The sequence below is a fragment of the Miniopterus schreibersii genome (genome assembly GCF_964146895.1).
Source record: "Miniopterus schreibersii genome assembly, chromosome: 1".
NCBI lineage: Eukaryota > Metazoa > Chordata > Mammalia > Chiroptera > Miniopteridae > Miniopterus > Miniopterus schreibersii.
Window position 1 is genome coordinate 55,604,608 of NC_138101.1, and position 18,070 is coordinate 55,622,677.

An 18,070-nucleotide genomic window follows, 5' to 3' on the forward strand; every position below is an offset into this window, starting at 1 on the left:
AGCTTTGCTGGGTAGAGGAGTCTTGGTTGTAGTTCCATGTTTTTCATCACTTTGAATATTTCTTGCCACTCCCTTCTGGCTTGCAAGGTTTCTGTTGAGAAATCAGCTGACAGTCGTATGGGTGCTCCCTTGTAGGTAACTAATTGCTTTTCTCTTGCTGCTTTTAAGATTCTCTCTTTGTCTTTAACCTTTGGCATTTTAATTATGATGTGTCTTGGTGTGGGCCTCTTTGGGTTCCTCTTGTTTGGGACCCTCTGTGCTTCCTGGACTTGTAAGTCTATTTCTTTCCCCAGGTGGGGGAAGTTTTCTGTAATTATTTTTTCAAATAGGTTTTCAATTTCTTGCTCTATTTCCTCTCCTGACACCCCAATAATATGAATGTTGGGCCTCTTGAAGTTGTCCCAGAGGCTCCTTACGCTATCTTCATATTTCTGGATTCTTTTTTCGTTTTGCTCTTCTGGTTGGGTGTTTTTTGTTTCCTCATGTTCCAAATTGCTGATTTGATTCTCAGCGTCCTCTACTCTGCTGTTGATTCCCTATAAATTATTCTTCATTTCAGTTCCTGTAGCCTTCATTTCAAATTGGTACTTTATTATGTCATCGATTTTCTCAATTAATTTTGTCATACTCTTACTAATATCCTTGAGCATCCTTATAACCATTATTCTGAACTCTCTATCTGTTAGTTTGCTTGGATCTATTTCATTTAGTTCCTCTTATAGAGATTTCTTCTGTTCTTTCCTTTGTGACATGTTTCTTTGCCTCCGCATTTTGGCTGCTTCCAGGTGTTTGTTTCTATGTATTAGGTAGAGCTGCTATGTCTCCGGGAATTTGTAGAGTGGCTTTGTGTAGTAGGTGTCCTGTAGGGTTCAGTGGCTCAGCCTCCCCAGTCACCTGAGCTGGGCCTTCTAGGTGCTCCCCTGTGTGGGCTGTGTGCACTGTCCTGTTGTAGTTGAGCCTTGGTTGCTGTTGGCGTCACTGGGAGGAACTGACCCCCAGGCCAATCGACTGTGAGGACCAGCTGCTACTACAGCCAGAGAGCTGCTGTGCTGGAGAATCCCCTATGGATCAGGATTTACTTCAGTGGGGCTTTGGTGTTCACCAAGTGCGCCCCTTGAGTGTCGCTCATGGATGTGGTAGGGTTGTAATCCAGTGTGGTCGAGTGTGATCACCAGGTGCACTGTCTCTGGGGCCTCCCGGGAGGTGCAAAGTCAGCCTGTGCCAGTGCCTTGCCCAGGGCCCCCCAGCATGAGGTACACAGCAAACCGTAGTTGGCTGCTACTTGTGCTGGGCTTGGAGGTGTCCAGGAGAGGCCAAGCCATGAGCCAATGCAGCTGCCGCTAGTGCCAGGCCTGGGGCCCGTTATCAAGCTGTATGGGGCAGCTGCTGCTTGTTTGAGAGATTTTAGGCAAGTCCTAAGCATGGGGTTGGAGAGGCCACTTGCACAGAAAAGCCCCTGGAAATGGCCCGGATGAGCTGCAGGTGGGGAGGGGCGGGGCCTCCGGGAATCACGGGGCGGGGCCAAAGGTGTGAGTCAGGTGCTGGCGATTCAAACATGGCGCCTGCCTGCCGGCTGTGTGCCCGGAGGACTCGCCAAAGGAGCAACGGCCTCTGCCAGCCCTTCTGCCTGGGAGGAAGCCGCCCCTCCAGCTCTCGCCCGGATTTCAGGCAGGTTAGTTCCCCCCGAGTGTCCCGGGTCCCTTCAGGCTGCTGCCCGGCGCTGGGCTCAGAGGGAGCGTCCGAGTGAGTCAGTGCGCGGGCCCCTTAGGAGAAAAGCCTGGGGCTCCCGCAGCCTCCGAGACCCTCAGGGACAGTCCCCACTGGTTTCACAGCCCGAAGCTGTGGGGCGTCTCTTCCCGGCCCTGGGCTGGGGGCTGCTATGGGGCTTGCACCCCTCTCTCCGGGAAACCCCCACCCCGAGATTCCCTCCCGAGTTTAACCCAGGACACCGGGTGTGGGCCCTCGGCCCCATCACCGTGATTCAGCCCGGATCCACCCGCGTCTCCGCCCCTCCCGTTGGTCTCGATGCTCCTTCAGCTCCCTGGTTGTGGGGCTTCTGTGCAGCCAGATCTCAGGAGGCTCTGAGTGACGGTGGTTCTGTATTTTAGTTGTAATTTTGATGTGGTTGTGGGAGGCGGCGGGTGCAGCTGTTACCTGCGCCTCCAGCTTGTTTCTCATCTATCCATTTTTAAAATTTTATTTGATGTTGTTATTAGGGCCTTCCTAGCTTTGTTTTACTCCTTTATGTTGTTGGTTACTCACAGGCATAATTATTAATTTGAATGAGACTTTTAAATTTCTTTTTATTTTATTGGATGATCAAAGAACATAAGAAATTTTTGGAATTATTTTAAGTGTATGTGTGACTGAATATGCAGTTGTTTTCCTAAATGTTTAGTGCCCTTAAAATTCATAGGATTCTGAGTCAACATTCTGGAAAGTGCAATTAAAAGAGGTTGTTAGTTATTATAGAATTATATAATTTTACTTTTTATTTTTAAAAAGGTGAAATAAAGTAATCAAGCAATGATTGTGACTTTATCATCGTCTCTTGTGTCTCCTATATCTGGGAATTTTCATCTTATGTGTTTTGTTATTATATTTGATATATAACAATGACTTTTATCTTCTTTTAGAATTATACCTTTTATAATTGCAAGCTACATATTATTTTGGGTCCTTTTTATTTAACATTAGTCTGGTATCATCATCTTTTTATTTTCTTTCTCTCATTTGTGTTTTTAGGTGTGATTTTATAAACAGCAAATGGCTAGATTTCAACTTTGAAATCAATTTGAGTATTTTAATAGGATCACTTACATCATTCTTATTTATTGAAAAGTAATGTTTGCTGTCATCTCTTTAATCATATTTTTTTAAATTGCCTTTTTCCTTTCCTTATTTCATTGATTCACCAAGTTTTTATTTACAGTTATATTTAAATCTAGATTTCTGTACTTATATATCAAAATGAAAACTTCCCTGTGCTTCTCACCAAGATGCTTGAAATGCTCACTTCCCTCCTCAAAATGGAACCTTTACGTACTTTAATTCTGACAGTCTTTGTTTCCCTACTTCCGAGTCCTGTTAAATAGTTTTTAAGTATAGCTTCGAACTATTGTCTTTCTAGAAACTTTGAAAGCATGTTTATTATGTTTAATTGAATCTTAATATTTATGTTATGGATTTCAGTCATAGTCTCATCAATTTATATTTAACTGTAGATTACATGAGATGTGTTGCTTACTACTCTTCTTGGAATCATATATATATATTTATATATTTAATCCTCACCTGAGGATATGTTTTTTAATTATTTTGAGAGTGAGAGTCAGACAGAGAGAGAGAGACAGAGGGAGACAGAGAGAGACAGAGAGAGATGTTGAGAGAAACATCCATTGGTTGCATAAGTGCCCCGATGGGGAGTCAAAGTTGCAACCTTTTGGTGTACAGGACGATGCTCCAACCAACTGAGCCACCTGGCTGGGGCTGTATTTACCTTTTCTAAATTAAATTTATTGGGGTAACAAGGTCTATAAATTCAGACGTACAACTTTATAATACAACACCTGTATGCTCCATTGTGTTCTCACCACCTAGATAGAATCTAGTCTCCTTCCGTTGTGATATATTTGACCCCCTTTACCTTCTTCCTCCTTCCCTACCCCTTCCCCCTCTGGTAACCACCATTCTGTTGTCTGTATCTATGATTTTGTTTGTTTTGTTTGTTTACTCGTTGCTTTTTGTTTTATTTCCCACATAGGAATCAAATATGTTTTTTTCCTATCCTTTTTGACTTATTTTACTTAGCACGATGCTCTCAGGATCTATCCATCTTGTCGCCAGTGGGAGTATTTCGTCTTTTCTATGCCTAGTAGTATTCCATTGTATATTATACACGCTTTCAAAGTTTTTACGTAGATACATGGAAGAGGGATTGCTGGGTCACAGGGTGGCCTTCCTCTTAAGTTTTTTAGGAATCTCCATACTGTTTTCCATAAGGGCTGTACCAAGGTACATTCTAACCAGCAGTGTGCAGGGGCTCCCTTTTCTCCATATGGTTTCCAGCACTTGTTATGTCTTGTCTTATTGATATTAGCCATTTTAACAGATGCGAGGTAGTATCTCATTGTAGTTTGCTTGTTTGTTTGTTGGCATTCCCATGCAGGGAGTTTTGATTTACATTTCTCTTAGAGCTAGTGAAGTTGAGCATCTTTTCGCAGCTATTGATATCTGTATGTCTTACTTGGAAAACTGTTTATGCAGGAACTTTGCCCATTTTTAATTGGATCGTTTGTTTTCTGTTGTTGAGTTACATAGTTTCTTCAAGTTTCTTCATATATTTTGGATATTAACTCTTTAGTGGATGTATTGTTTGCTAATATCTTCTATTCTGTCGGTCGCCTTTTTGTTTTGTTGGTGGTTTCTTTTGCTGTGCAGAAGCTTTTTAGTTTGATGTAGTCCAATTCTTTTTTTTTTTTTTCTTTTCTTTTGTTTCCCATGCTTTGGGGTCAAGTTCACAAAAACCTCCAAGGCTAAGGTTCATAACTTTAGTGCCTATGTGTTATGTATCTTATTGTTTCAAGCCTGTAATCCGTTGTGAGCTAATTTTTGTGTATGTCAGATGGCAGTCTAGCATCATTTTTTTTTTTTTTGCATGCATCTCTCCAGTGTATCCTACATTTATTGCAGAAGCTTTCCTTTGTCCATTATGTTTTTGGCTCCTTTACCGAATACTCGTTGCTCATAGACGTGTGTATTTACTACTGAACTCTCAGTTCTGTTCCATTGATCTGTGTGTCTGCTTTTCTGCCAATACTTTACAGGTTTGATTATTTTAGCTTTATGTATAGTTTGAAGTCAGGGAGTGTGTTCATCATCTTTATCTCAATCTCACTTTTGGATGGCTGAAATAGTACTGGGTTAATTATCTTAAATAGGGGATATAGATGGTATATTTTATGTATTTATTGTGGGTAAAAAATATCTACCTTTTACGCTTTCCTAAAAGTGGCATATAGGCTGATGGAGAATGTTTCCTTTTCCTTCAGGGAAACCTCTTACACTCTTTTCTTCCTTGTTGTCTGGGGAGCTGCACTACATGGACTAAAAAGATAGAATTTTGCACTTTGGCTTCCTGAAGGTTTTTCCAGGGAAGGAGAATGAAGTCAGGATTTTTCTTCTTTGAGCTCTGTCCCTGTGGGGTCACTGTGGCCTGGCTGTCTTTTGACGGAAGATGATAGTGTCTCTAATGAGCCCCTCCCACACAGTTCTCTCTCTCTGTATTATGGAAACTACTTTTTCTCATAGCCTTTGGTATCACGGAGGTAACCATGCCCTGGGGTACTGAACTATGTTTTGTGGGTTTTGCTACAGTCTGTCCACATTTTTAAAGTAGTCCCTTCATTACCACCGGTACCATTTGAATGTACCACTTGATTCCTGCTGGGGCCTTGACTGATAGGAATGTGTATAGGATTCTCCTTATAGAATTGGCTATTGGAGTCATTGGGGGACTATCAGGCAAGAGAAAATAGAGTTGGAATGAGCATAGTGAATGGACTCACGGCTGTCAGGAACCTCTGTACTGAACTATGGAGGAAGAGAAAGACAAGTAGAGTTCTGGTTTCTCCAGGTGAGGGTGTGGGGGGGCAGCTTCAATCTGGCACCACAGTTGTTCTCTGGAATTACAAAAGCACAGTAGGGGAGCAATCACCCATCTGCTGAGGGCACTCATCCAAGCTATCCATCTAGGTGCTGGCTACCCTTGACAGCCATGAGACCGCAAGTCTTCACCTTGGGCTCCACCAGAGTGGCTCACCTCCCATAGTTGTTCCCATGGTGCCAGTTCCTACACTCATTTCCTGAAATCTTTAAATCTGAGTGGTATCCAGCATCTTCTCAGGTTCCAGCAGAGTCCATGGTTAGCAGAGACACAGGGTCAGAATATGGCTGCATAACCCCACAGCGAACAATTGCCATATACATATTTGATAACAGAGAACACATTTAAGTGTTTTGTTTTGTTTTTTACCAATAGGGCAGGCAGAGATCACAAGATGTCATGTGTGTGGACAAATAAACAGCACAAGTGTCTTCTTCAATGCAATCTCTGTTTGTGTGTGTGGTGCCCTGGTGCTGACTCTTGTCATTACCAGGCCCCTTCATCCCGGTGGGGGCAGGTTAGGAGTAGGACCTCAGAGGAAACCTGAATCAGTAGGAATTATATTATTGCTGCACATTTCTATCCATTAATATGCAAAAGCTTTTGTGAATCCAAAAGAGATTGTACAAAGTATAGCTCATGTAAGAAAAATAAGGCTGCTCTCACAGATCAAAGACATAGGATAGCACTATTGATTGTTGGCTACCTGTTTTGAAGGTAATATTAGTTGCCAAATGAATATCAGGGGTCTTTTTTAGAAACTTTATATTTGCTTTTCTGCCCCGAGAGAGGCTCTGAATCATTAGTGTTGACTTACTCTAAATATAATGGCATGTCTCTCAACAAAATTTAAGGGGAATTAAACAACACAAAGAATTGGACGTTGTCAATTAGAGCTGACACCCTACCTTTGTTTTCGTAGTGGGAATTACAGTTTTGGAGACCTGTATATCTCTTTGTGACCACATATAATTCAAGAGCTTTCCTGGAGTCCCTGTCAGATACCATGCATATTTTGTAATGATATCATGGAGTTTTAACATAGATATAGAGCCCTGATAATAAATATAGATATAATGGTTACTACAGCAATGATGGGAACACAATACATTGTTTTGATGTCACTTTTGTATCTCCAGTATTTCCAATACCGCTCTCCAGACCCTGCCCTTCCTTTCACAACGACCTTTTCTCTATGTCTAAGCCATGTTAAATTTAGTGAAAAAATTTACAGAGAATTTTTTAACTTCCATCTGGAACTCATTCACATGTGTTTGTTTTGTTTTTAAGGGAGCCTGCTTGTATGAAAATAATCACATTTTCATCTAGTGCTAACCAATGTACAGCAATACAATCTCATTATATTAGTTGCTAGGGCTGCTGTAACAAAGTGCCACAGAATGGGTTCTTAAAACAACAGGAATTGATTCTCTCACAGTTCTGGGGGAAAGAAGTATGAAAACAGGCACCTTCAGGGCCACACTTCTTTCAAAGCCTCTAGGTATGGATTCTTGTTTGCCTCTTCTGGCTACTAATAGCCCCAAGCGTTCCTTGGCTGGTGGCAGCATCACTTCCATCTCTACCTCTGTCTACCTCTGTCTTCACATTGCTGATCTTCTATGTTCCTGTTTTCACATAGCGTTCTCTCTGTATATGTTCATGTCTCAATTTCCCTCTTCTTCTAAGGACATCAATCATATCTGATTAGGTCCCATGCAAGTGACCATATCTTAACTTGATAACATCAGCAAAGATCTTATTTCCAAATGAAGTCACATTTACAGTTAGGTAATTAACATATCTCTTCTACAGACATTTCAACTCCTAACACTTGGCTTATCTAGTTTGTTTGTAGACATATATTTTCATTATTCTATTAAATCATATGGCAAAATATTCTATTTATTTCATTGTTTTATTTTAGATAGCCTTTTTTTTCAGAACGTTTTTTATTTATAAACATTAATATTTTTTGCATAAGCACAATATAGTTATGATTTTAGGATAAAAAATTATGACAGTTACTAATATGGGCAATTTGTGAGTTCAGTGTCACACTATATCATATTTTAGAAGTAAAAAGCTACAGATGATACTGTAGTCTACTTTGGCTATGAAATCCAAAATAAAAAGTAAAATTATTAGATGATTTTGTATAGGGGCACCCATCCTATTAATAATAATGAATTTTACAATATGAATTTTAGTAAGGCATTTTTCTTTTGTGTAAGAAATTGTTTTCTTGATTAACGTTCTTCTCTAACCCCTAATTCTGTATTCTCTAGTTATAACTAAATGAGAACTGGGAAACTGAGAACTCACAAGGTCCAAGTATCATGTAACTAATTAATACATCAGGATTGCTTTGTCAGTTGGCAAAAACAGCTGCAGTTGGGGAAGACAAGTTCTGATAGTTTCTTCCTAAATGTCCTAGTTGAAGTCTGCATTGTAAATAGGCTAGAGTCTAAATTTAATAACTTAATTTAATAACAATTTAGGCATGTTGTTACTAGGGCAACAGTTAACATTTAAGATGAATAACTGATGAAAATAATGATTTGCATTGCTCAACTTTATTTGGTTATCTGTTCATGCCTAAATTTATTACTAACACTAATACCAGCTCATATATCTTGTAATTTGATTGTGTGTCAAAGCTATTCTAAGCTTTTCATATATTAACTCACTTACTCTCAAAAGAAGTCTAGGAGTTATGTGCTATTATTTTTTTCATTTTATTATCTTTATATTATCTGTTTTAATATTTTATACATGATGAAACTGAGTAACAGATGTTTAGAAGTTTATGTTTATTCAGCTAACAAATACTGGAGTAGCCTTTTTAAACTGTCAACCTACTTCTCTTACCAGATTACTCTGTGACTTTTAGCAAATCTTTTTTCTCTTTGGCCTTAACAAATCCACTTATACAAAATTAAATTAAATTAAAGGAATATATTAAATTGGCATTTGTTATTTTTATAGAGAACAAAGCTTCTCCTTTCAATGTTAATAGAAATTCTAGAAAAAATGAACTATAGTCAAACTTGGAAAATACAGACTTCTTTCTCTCAGAGATTAGCTGTGCATATTAGTATTGTATCTAAATTGTTTTAAAGTTGATTTAAAGTTGTTTTCACAATTTTATTTAACCAACATTATTTTTTTTAAAAGAATGCCATTCTATTATACATCTATCAGAATGGCGAAATCCAGAACACTGACAGCACCAAAGGCTGGCCAGGATTTGGAGCAATGGGAATTATCATTCATTGCTGATGTGAATGCAAAATGGTACAGCCACTTTGGAAGATAGTGTGGCAGTTTCTTACAAAACTAAAGACATCTTGCCATACAGTCCACTAATTGAGATCTTTGATATTTTCCTAAAGGGACTGAAAAGTTATGTCCACACAAAAAAGTGCACACTGAAGCTTAAAACAGCTTTATTTATAATTGCCAGAACTTGAAAGCAACTGAGATATATTTCAGTAGGGGAATGAACAAATACATTGTGAACAAATGGAGTATTTTTCAGCACTGCAGAGAGAGTGTTTAAGTCATGAAAAGACATGGAGGGTCCTTTATTGCATATTACTATGTGAAAGAAACCAATACGAAAAGGCTACATACCATATAATTCCAACTGTAAATGATATTCTGGAAAAGGCAAAACAATACAGACAGTAAAAAGATCAGTGGTTGCCATAGGTTCGCGGGAGGGCAGATGAACAGACAGAGTGCAGAGGATTCTCAGAGCAGGGAAAGTATTCTGTAGTATACTATTAATGGTGTGCACTACCAAGAGGAACATAATATAAACTATGAGCTTTGGGATATCATGATGCGCCAATATAGATTCGCCAGTTGTAAAAAGCTTTCCACCGTAGTCAGGGATGTTGATCATCAGGAGGCTATGCATGTGTGTTGGCTGGGTGTGTGGGGGCAATCTCTCTACCATCCACTCAAATTTGCTGTTAACCTTAACCTGCTCTAAAAATAGTCTATTAAAAAAAAATCAGATAAAATATATCTTCCCCATGGGGGGAGGGGATACCTACTGATAACATGTGTTTTGAAGATACAGTGTGGGAAATTCTGAATTTGGATTCTCTAAAGTTTTGTTAATCTCTAGAAATCCGATTGTGTGGTAATTTAGAGAAGATAATTTCCTCTTGTTGACGGCTTCTAGAGTTCATCCATATGTACTTTTTTGGGGAACTCTTTTCCAAGTTTTCAGATTCAGTCTTTTTTTTACATTTCAACCCTGCAAATCCTATTTGGGCTGTTCTTTCCTTCTTACACACACACACACACACACACACTCACACACATCAAAACAAAGTATATTTTTATCATTTTAAGAGATTTCATTCGCTCTCTGTCAAGTGAAGGATGATTTAAGATTCATCTTTACATAAAGTCTTTAAGAAAACTAGAGACCTTCCTCCTACACAAAGAGTTTCTTCTATATATAAACATTTTAGACTTGCTGACTATGTTGCTCTTGTCTATATAAAGGGATTATATGAAGTGAAGCAATGCACTAATAAAATTCTTTTCTCCTATCCCTTCACACCTGACTAGGTGCTCTTCCTCTAAGCTTCACAATACCATTTGCTGACTCCTTTCTTAGCACATATTTTGTTTAATAATCACTATTTATTTGTCTGCCTCCATTATTAAGCTATATATTTTCCTTTATATATCCTATTTTCAATTTATACTAAGAATTAAGCATAATTACTAATACTTCAAATACATAAAATCCTCTTGTGTATACCCAAGTATAGTCTAAGATAGTAATAATGATTATTTGCACATTTTATAATTTACAAAATAATTTTAGCACATATTATTTGATCTTTCAGAAATTCTGCATTGTGCAGATAAGAAAAAAATTTAAAGGACGCTGAATGACTAACTCCAAATGAAAGGTTTAGTTATTGATATTGAAATTGACTGATATATAATATTTAGATAGTCTAAGAGCAAAGGCAAACTCATTTCAGGAAAAGCAACAAGCATGAATAAATGGTCAGAGATTAAATAACTATGGTACATGTGAGGCATTCAGACATTCTTTTGCTAGAATATGGAATTTCAAAGCAGTGTAGCAATTATTTATTTATTATCTATAGAACCAATTATCTTTTTTCTTTTGCAGTTATAAAAGCTCATTTTTCTGCATATGCATCCAATATAGTTCTCAATTTCAGGTTATATGATCATGTCCCAATATATGTAATTGCCATGAACATTTAAGATCAGATTTACTTTCATTTCTTTTGGTCCTGCTGAACACAAATTTTAAGTTTCACCTGAAGTGGAAGTTTAATTATTTTATGGATTATCTGTATATTGTGCATACAGATGAAGTGTATTGTTTACTTATTTTCAGGTGGCTTATAAGAGAAAGACTGTTTAGGCAACATATATGTTGGTTAAAGTTGCTACCCATTTTCATACTTTTAGTGTATTTTCTTTCAATGATGAACATTATACGATATGCAAAAATTCCAGAAACACTATCTTCATAAACAAAGAAGAACAATTAAATAAGCAGAGAAGATAAGCAGTTGTAACTAGAGTATTTCTAAAATTAGTAATATGTGAATAGATATACAAATAATAATAGCCATAACATTATGAAGGAAAAAGGAAGCACTCACAAAACAGATGGTTATGGGACATGAGGCAATTAATATATATATAATACATGTTATACATTATATATACATACTACATATGTATTATATATATATATATATATATATACACAGAACTCTCTAAAATAAATGATAAGATATATTGTATATGAGTGTATAGATATAACTAATAAGTTAAGAAAAAGAAACTGCGTGGGGACTATATCACTTCAACTTCAAGTTCCCTTTTAAATAAAATGAACATCTTCAAGGGATGGAGAATTTACAAAGAGAAATGATTTTTGTAAAAGGCAACTTTTGTTCTGGAAGAAACTTTAATGTCGAAGGAAGACAAAACTCTTACTTCCTTACTGCTTTATTTTTGTAAAACTTAAGTTTATAAACATGGCCAAACTTATACAAGCAAACTAAATCATCAGTGTTCTATCGCGTGTCTACATTATGCGCACTATTTTTTTGAGGTTACAGAACATGAAATTTGTAGCTATGCTAACCCACCAAAAGGCACCCATGCTAACAGAGGTAACATTTTGTGAATGATTGTGAAATTGCTTTCATTGTTTTACTACCACATTGACAAACACTTAGAAACTGATATTCTCAGTCGCATAGAGTAAAATATTTTGAGACAATATTTTACTCTAGAATAGATGACAGAAAAAAATGAGTCACTCAAAGGATCTTTTAGTTGAGAGCATGTGGTCAAGTGGACAAATCAAATAGAATGTCACAGTAAATTTTCCTTAAATCAGCAATATTTTGCAAATGTATCCCACATTAGAATAGTTGCAGAAATGACTACATTTCAGCAAGAAAACACCCTTTGCCAAAATATTTATATTGTATTTTGTTGTCTTCTAAAACACATGACATTGTATTAATATTTTCTTATCCATGCCCTTTAGGGCGAATATTTTGAGATATAGCAATCATTAGTACATAGAATTAAGAAATCTTAGTTTCCATGACTAAGACTTTAAGCCAACATGCAAATTAAAATTAATATTATTTGGACCTTACATATGTAAAAATAATCAGCAATAATTAGAACTGCACAAATAATTCTGACAAGGATTTGGAGCCCACTTGATGGCATGTAACGTACACACACAAACACAAACACAAAATCTATTCTTGACTAACAGTACTGCCAATTTACTATAGAGGGATATGGAATAAAATTTGTTAAAATCCTTTCTAATCCAAATATCAGTTTACAGCATACTTGTATAATGCATGCAGTAATTTGTGAATTATAGTACTGAATATTCATTTAACATTTTGGGGCTACTTTTCAAAGTAACTTAATTAGCCCTCTGAATTATTTCAGGAAATCTTGGATTCTTAGATTAGAAGGAAACCTCAAAAATGATCTTAGAGTCTAAACTGCAGCATTCCTTTTTGCAGTATTTCTGATAAATGCTCAATCCTGCCTTAATTTGAGTGATTTCATGAATAATCCCTTTCTTTTTCTCCTATTGGGCAACTGTAGAGAAATAGGATAAAACTGTATATTCTTTTGAATTCCAAAAGAGAGGTCAAGGGCAAGAAGTGCATTTAGGTCAAATGGGAACTAAAATAGGTCACTGGAAATCATTTTAATTTGGCTATTTTTTATAATATTTATATTCTATTCAATACAAATATATATTAATTATACTCGAGTCCTAGTTATTTATATCATTAATAAAATAGAGATGTGCACAGATATTATTATATAAAGATTCTCACCACAGACTTTCTAGTAATTAAACATTAGAATAACATAAATGGTCAAAATTTGAAAATAATAAAAATTGAGCTTATTTATAGCTTAGGACTATTGTGTTTACTTATTTACTTTTTCATAGAATATGTGCATAATAAGTGGAAGTTTATTATAAAATAGATTTAAAATGTTAAATGCTTCATGATGATAACATTAAAATAATAATGCTGCATGTGTACACATACATAGAGACTATTTTACACAGTTGTAGATATAATAAAAGCATCATGGAGAAAATTAAGCTAGTAACAAAAGAAATAATAGTGGTTATTTGGGTGATTGAATTATGGGTAGATTTTTTATTTTCTTAATCACATTCATTATTATTATTATTATTATTATTTTTTAGAGAGAATGGAAGGGAGGGAGGGTGGAAAGAGCGAGACAGACAGAGAGAAACATCAGTGTGAGAGACACGTCGATTGGCTGCCTCCCTGGCCAGGATCAAGCCTGCAACCGAGGCACATGTCCTTGACTGGGAATTGAGCCTGAGACCATTGGTCCCCAAGCTGACACTGTAACCACTGAGCCAAATCAGCCAGAGCTCTTATTCACATTTTGCTGTATTTTTTCACATTGTCTACATTAAGCATGTATCAGTTTTTTGTTTTGCTCAGGAGGATACTAATTAACAAGAAGCAAATCTGTTTTTCTAGTAGTGTGATTAAGCAACACTGATGGCTCTTCTGCAGACAGTTCTTTGTTAGTACTGAAGGACCAATGGGGCCATTCTATTCTAACCAACAAAATAATCTTTAATCCCACGAGTACTAAAACCAAGTAATAAAAACAGTTTGTGTGTGTTTGGCTTCATGTTTGTACATTACCTTTTTGATTTACACTTGAAAATCAAATATGAGAAGAAACATTTCGATATTTGTATTTTTGTACTGTCTGCCTTTACCTCACTCCTTGCCATTTATTTTTTTCACCCTATTATTATAAAGAGTCACATCAACCTGCAGTTGGAGGTATTTCCTACTTAATCTCATTAGTTTTATCTGCATTTTATTCTCTCATACATCCATAAATCTGTTGTTTAGTTTATGTTATATATGTGCAATAACACTTATAGCACCAGGTGTGCTAAAGAATAAACTAAAAATCCCTATATGTTCCTCACTTTGACACATAGTAGGTATTCAAGAAATGATGATTCTGTTCTCTTTGCCATTCAAATATACAAAAACAATATTTCATCTGATACAAACTGAGAGTTGTATTGCTAATTTCTCAACATTAAACATAATTTTAATCAGTTTTATTATTTGTCTGTAATTTTATTTATTTTTAAATTTTATTTTATTTTTTTCCTATCACCCTTTATTCGCTCTATATGCCTCTTCCACCTCTACCCAGCCCCTGCCCACCGCAGTGGCCACACTGCTGTCCATATCCTTGACTTCTCTTTTTGTTCTGTTTTGCTCAATCCCTCCACCCCCTCCACCTAACACCCTCCCCGCCAGAGCTGTCTGCCTACTCTTTACCTATGAGCCGGGACTTCGTGTTTCCTATAATTGTGAGTGATTGCTTAAAATACTGCATATCAAGCTTAATATTTGCTCAACAATAGAAATTTGAATGTCACTTATGTCTAAAAGAGCTTATAATTTTTTGAAAATGTGTTAATTCATATTATGGTCCACTAATTTGATGGAATTCAAACTTTGAAGTCTTTTGCAAATTTTTCGGAAGCTATCATTTCGATTTATGAGTCTTATTTTTTAACTTCAGTTCGGTGTTTTTATTTTCATGAATCACAGTGCACTTTAAAAATTAAAAAGGTTGTCAATCTACAAATGACTTTTTATCATTTTTCACGTTGGCAGTATTATTGGTAACCCATAGACTATAAAAGTCATATGACAATTGTAAAAACACAAAGCTATAAATCAGATTCATAGACAGTCTTATGAATTCTTACCACAGTAAGAAAAATGGATTGTTGAAAGTACAGTAGTTACAGTTCATATTATTGGATATATTTCAATAGTTTTATATTATAAACTTCTCTAGGTAAGGAATCAAGTATGTTTAGTTTACCTGATACAATATCAAGAATGTATGAAGGTGTGTTTAGTTACTTAATGTATATTCTTGCAGTATTAAACTGCCCTGAAACCTTGATACAACTTTTAGAAGTTTTTTTTTTTTTTTTCCTAACTGGAATTATAGCTTTCTTTTGTATATATTTAAATTTAAAAAAACGCACAAATATTTTAATATTTTCCCCATATTTCTTTCTTTCTTGTGAATCTAGTGTACATGTATTGTAAAAAAGTTACTTTTTAGCATGGTATATATTATACCCAAATTTTTACTTTTAAAAAGTCCCATTATTATTAATAACATTGCTTTCACTATTATTGTTTATTGTATTTCATATGTTTCACATGCATTCAAGCATCACATAATGGAAGAAAGATTATTGAACTGCCCATTTTATACCACAACACTAAGATAAACTGAAATTTGTATGGACTATTAACCCCCAAATTTACCTATATGATGTCAAATAGCCAGATATTTGTAAAAAGGAAGTTGACACAGTTTCCTATTTTTGCTAGAGGTCCAGGGTTATATTGCCATAGCTAAAGAATGAGTCAGGAAGTTTGAGCTATATGATTTTTCATGAACTTATATCAATTAGAGTCATCAGTTTTAGAATATCATATTTTGAGTAAGACATAAACTGTCAACAATAAAATTAAAACTACAATGAAGTATCACTTCACACCTGTCAGAATGGCTCCATCAACAAATCAACAAAGGACACGTGCTGGCGAGGGTGTGGAGAAAGGGGAACCCTAGCGCACTGCTGGTGGGAATGCAGACTGGGGCAGCCACTGTGGAAAACAGTATGGATGGTCCTCAAAAAATTAAAAACGGAGCTTCCTTTTGACCCAGTGATCCCGCTTCTAGGAATATATCCTAAGAATCCTGAAATAGTAATTAGAAAGAATATATGCACCCCAGTGTTCATAGCAGCACAATTTACAATAGTGAAGGTCTGGAAACAGTCCAGGTGCCCATCAGTAGATGAGTGGATAAAAAAGCTGTGGGACATTCACACCATGGGATACTATGCAGCTGCAAAGAAGAAAGATATCATACCCTTTGGGACAGTATGGAAGGACCTGGAGAATATTAAGCTGAGTGAAATAAGCCAGTCAGAGAAAGACAAGCATCACATGATCTCACATGTGGAATCTAAAGAACTTAATAAACTGATGAACAGAAATAATTCAATGACATGGAAGCATGGATCAGATTGATGAATCTCAGAGGGATGGAGGGGGGGGTAGGTGGGTGGAGGGGGAGAGATGAGTCAAAGAACTTATATGCATATACGCACAACCCAAGGACACAGACAGTGGTGTGGAGAGGGACTGGAGAAGGGGGTGGGATGGGGTGGAATAGGTCATTGGGAAGAAAAAGGAACATCTGTAATTTGAACAAAAATTTAAAAAATTAAAATAAAAATTTAAAAAAAGAACAACTACATTAAAATAGAAGAGTTATCTAAAAATGCTGATGTGATTGAACAAATGTTCAATAAGCTTTTAAAAGCTAATAGTGATGTACTTCTTTATGGATAAGTATATTTTGTAAAGATGTCTTTATCTGTCATATGCAATCATCTTAAAGGAGTGTTCATTTGTCAAAGTTTCATGTCCTGAAAATAGGTATCCCAAATAAGTAAACTCCAATTGTTTGTTGCCTAAAATATTCTAGATATTAAAAATTATATATTGCAACCTGGCTGGAGTGGCTCAGTGGTTGAGCATCCACCTACTAACCAGGAGGTCAGGGTTCCATTCCCGGTCAGAGCACATGCCCAGGTTTCGGGCTCTATCCCCAGTAGGGGGCGTGCAGGAGGCTGCCAATTAATGACTCTCATTTTGATGTTTCTATCTCTCCCTCCCCCTCTCTCTCTGAAATCGATAAAAACATATGTTTAGAAAATGACATATTGCAGCAAGTCTTCACCTTGGAATGCCTGTACAATCTCTATGTGAATGAGAATGAAAATTATTTTTAACATAGCTTATTATGTAGGTTGATTTTCAAATGCTACCTTTATCATGTAACTATCAACGTTTTCCCAAAAAAGGGAAGTAGTTATTTATTATCAATGAGTGAAATACATGTTAGCTTACACACTTAAAAATAAGTCAGTTTGATTTACCATTGTAATTTAGATTGCAAAAAAATATTCGTACACAGTGAAAATAATATGCCAAGTATTATAAATCAAAAACAGTATAACAGATTTAATAAAAAATACTTCCACAGGAGAAGGATGATTTTGGTGATAGAAGCTCTGTTCCCTGAGGAAATGGAAAGGAATTTAGATTCAAAACTTAGAGAAACTTAAAGGATGTAACCACAAATATAGAAATATAAAGTCAAGTTCATTCTAATTATAGCATTACACTGTGATTTTATATGGAATATTTTAAGAGATATTATCAATTTGGCAGATCACCTCTATTTACTGAGAGAGCTTCATGTGCTGATTTTTGTCTTCTTATATAAGTAGAATTATATACAGTGACGATAAGATCACTAGCAAACTATGAATGAAAACTTGATTTATGTTGTGCAGGTACACCAGTCTTTATAAACAATCTTGCAACCTGATACAGAAAGTGTCTATAATTCTGGCATGTTTGACATTCCCATTCAGTCCAACAACTCGTTGACAGATACTTAATTTGCTCCTTCTTGAAGGTGTTGCTTGAAGTTCCCTTCTATTTGACAGGTGCCTGACAGTTCAGCCTCACTCAGAGCTTAACAAAATGGGAAAATAATGCATTATCTCAACCCTGGTGGAATATCCAATTTATGTCATTTTATGACTTTGATAATGTCCAGGACTAAACTCAGTTTCTTTAAATATTGACTAAGATGCACTTTTATCTTTTTTTTTTTTCTTATATATTTTGGATATGTGTATATACCTTT

At 36.1% G+C, this 18,070-nt stretch overlaps 1 protein-coding gene across 2 annotated transcripts in view; it reads left to right on the forward strand.

The window, feature by feature from the left end:
- GRID2 (glutamate ionotropic receptor delta type subunit 2) overlaps positions 1-18,070 on the forward strand; it is a gene marked incomplete at its 3' end in the record, with an annotated part of 1,219,813 nt that overhangs the window by 380,808 nt on the left and 820,935 nt on the right. The window lies entirely within an intron of this gene.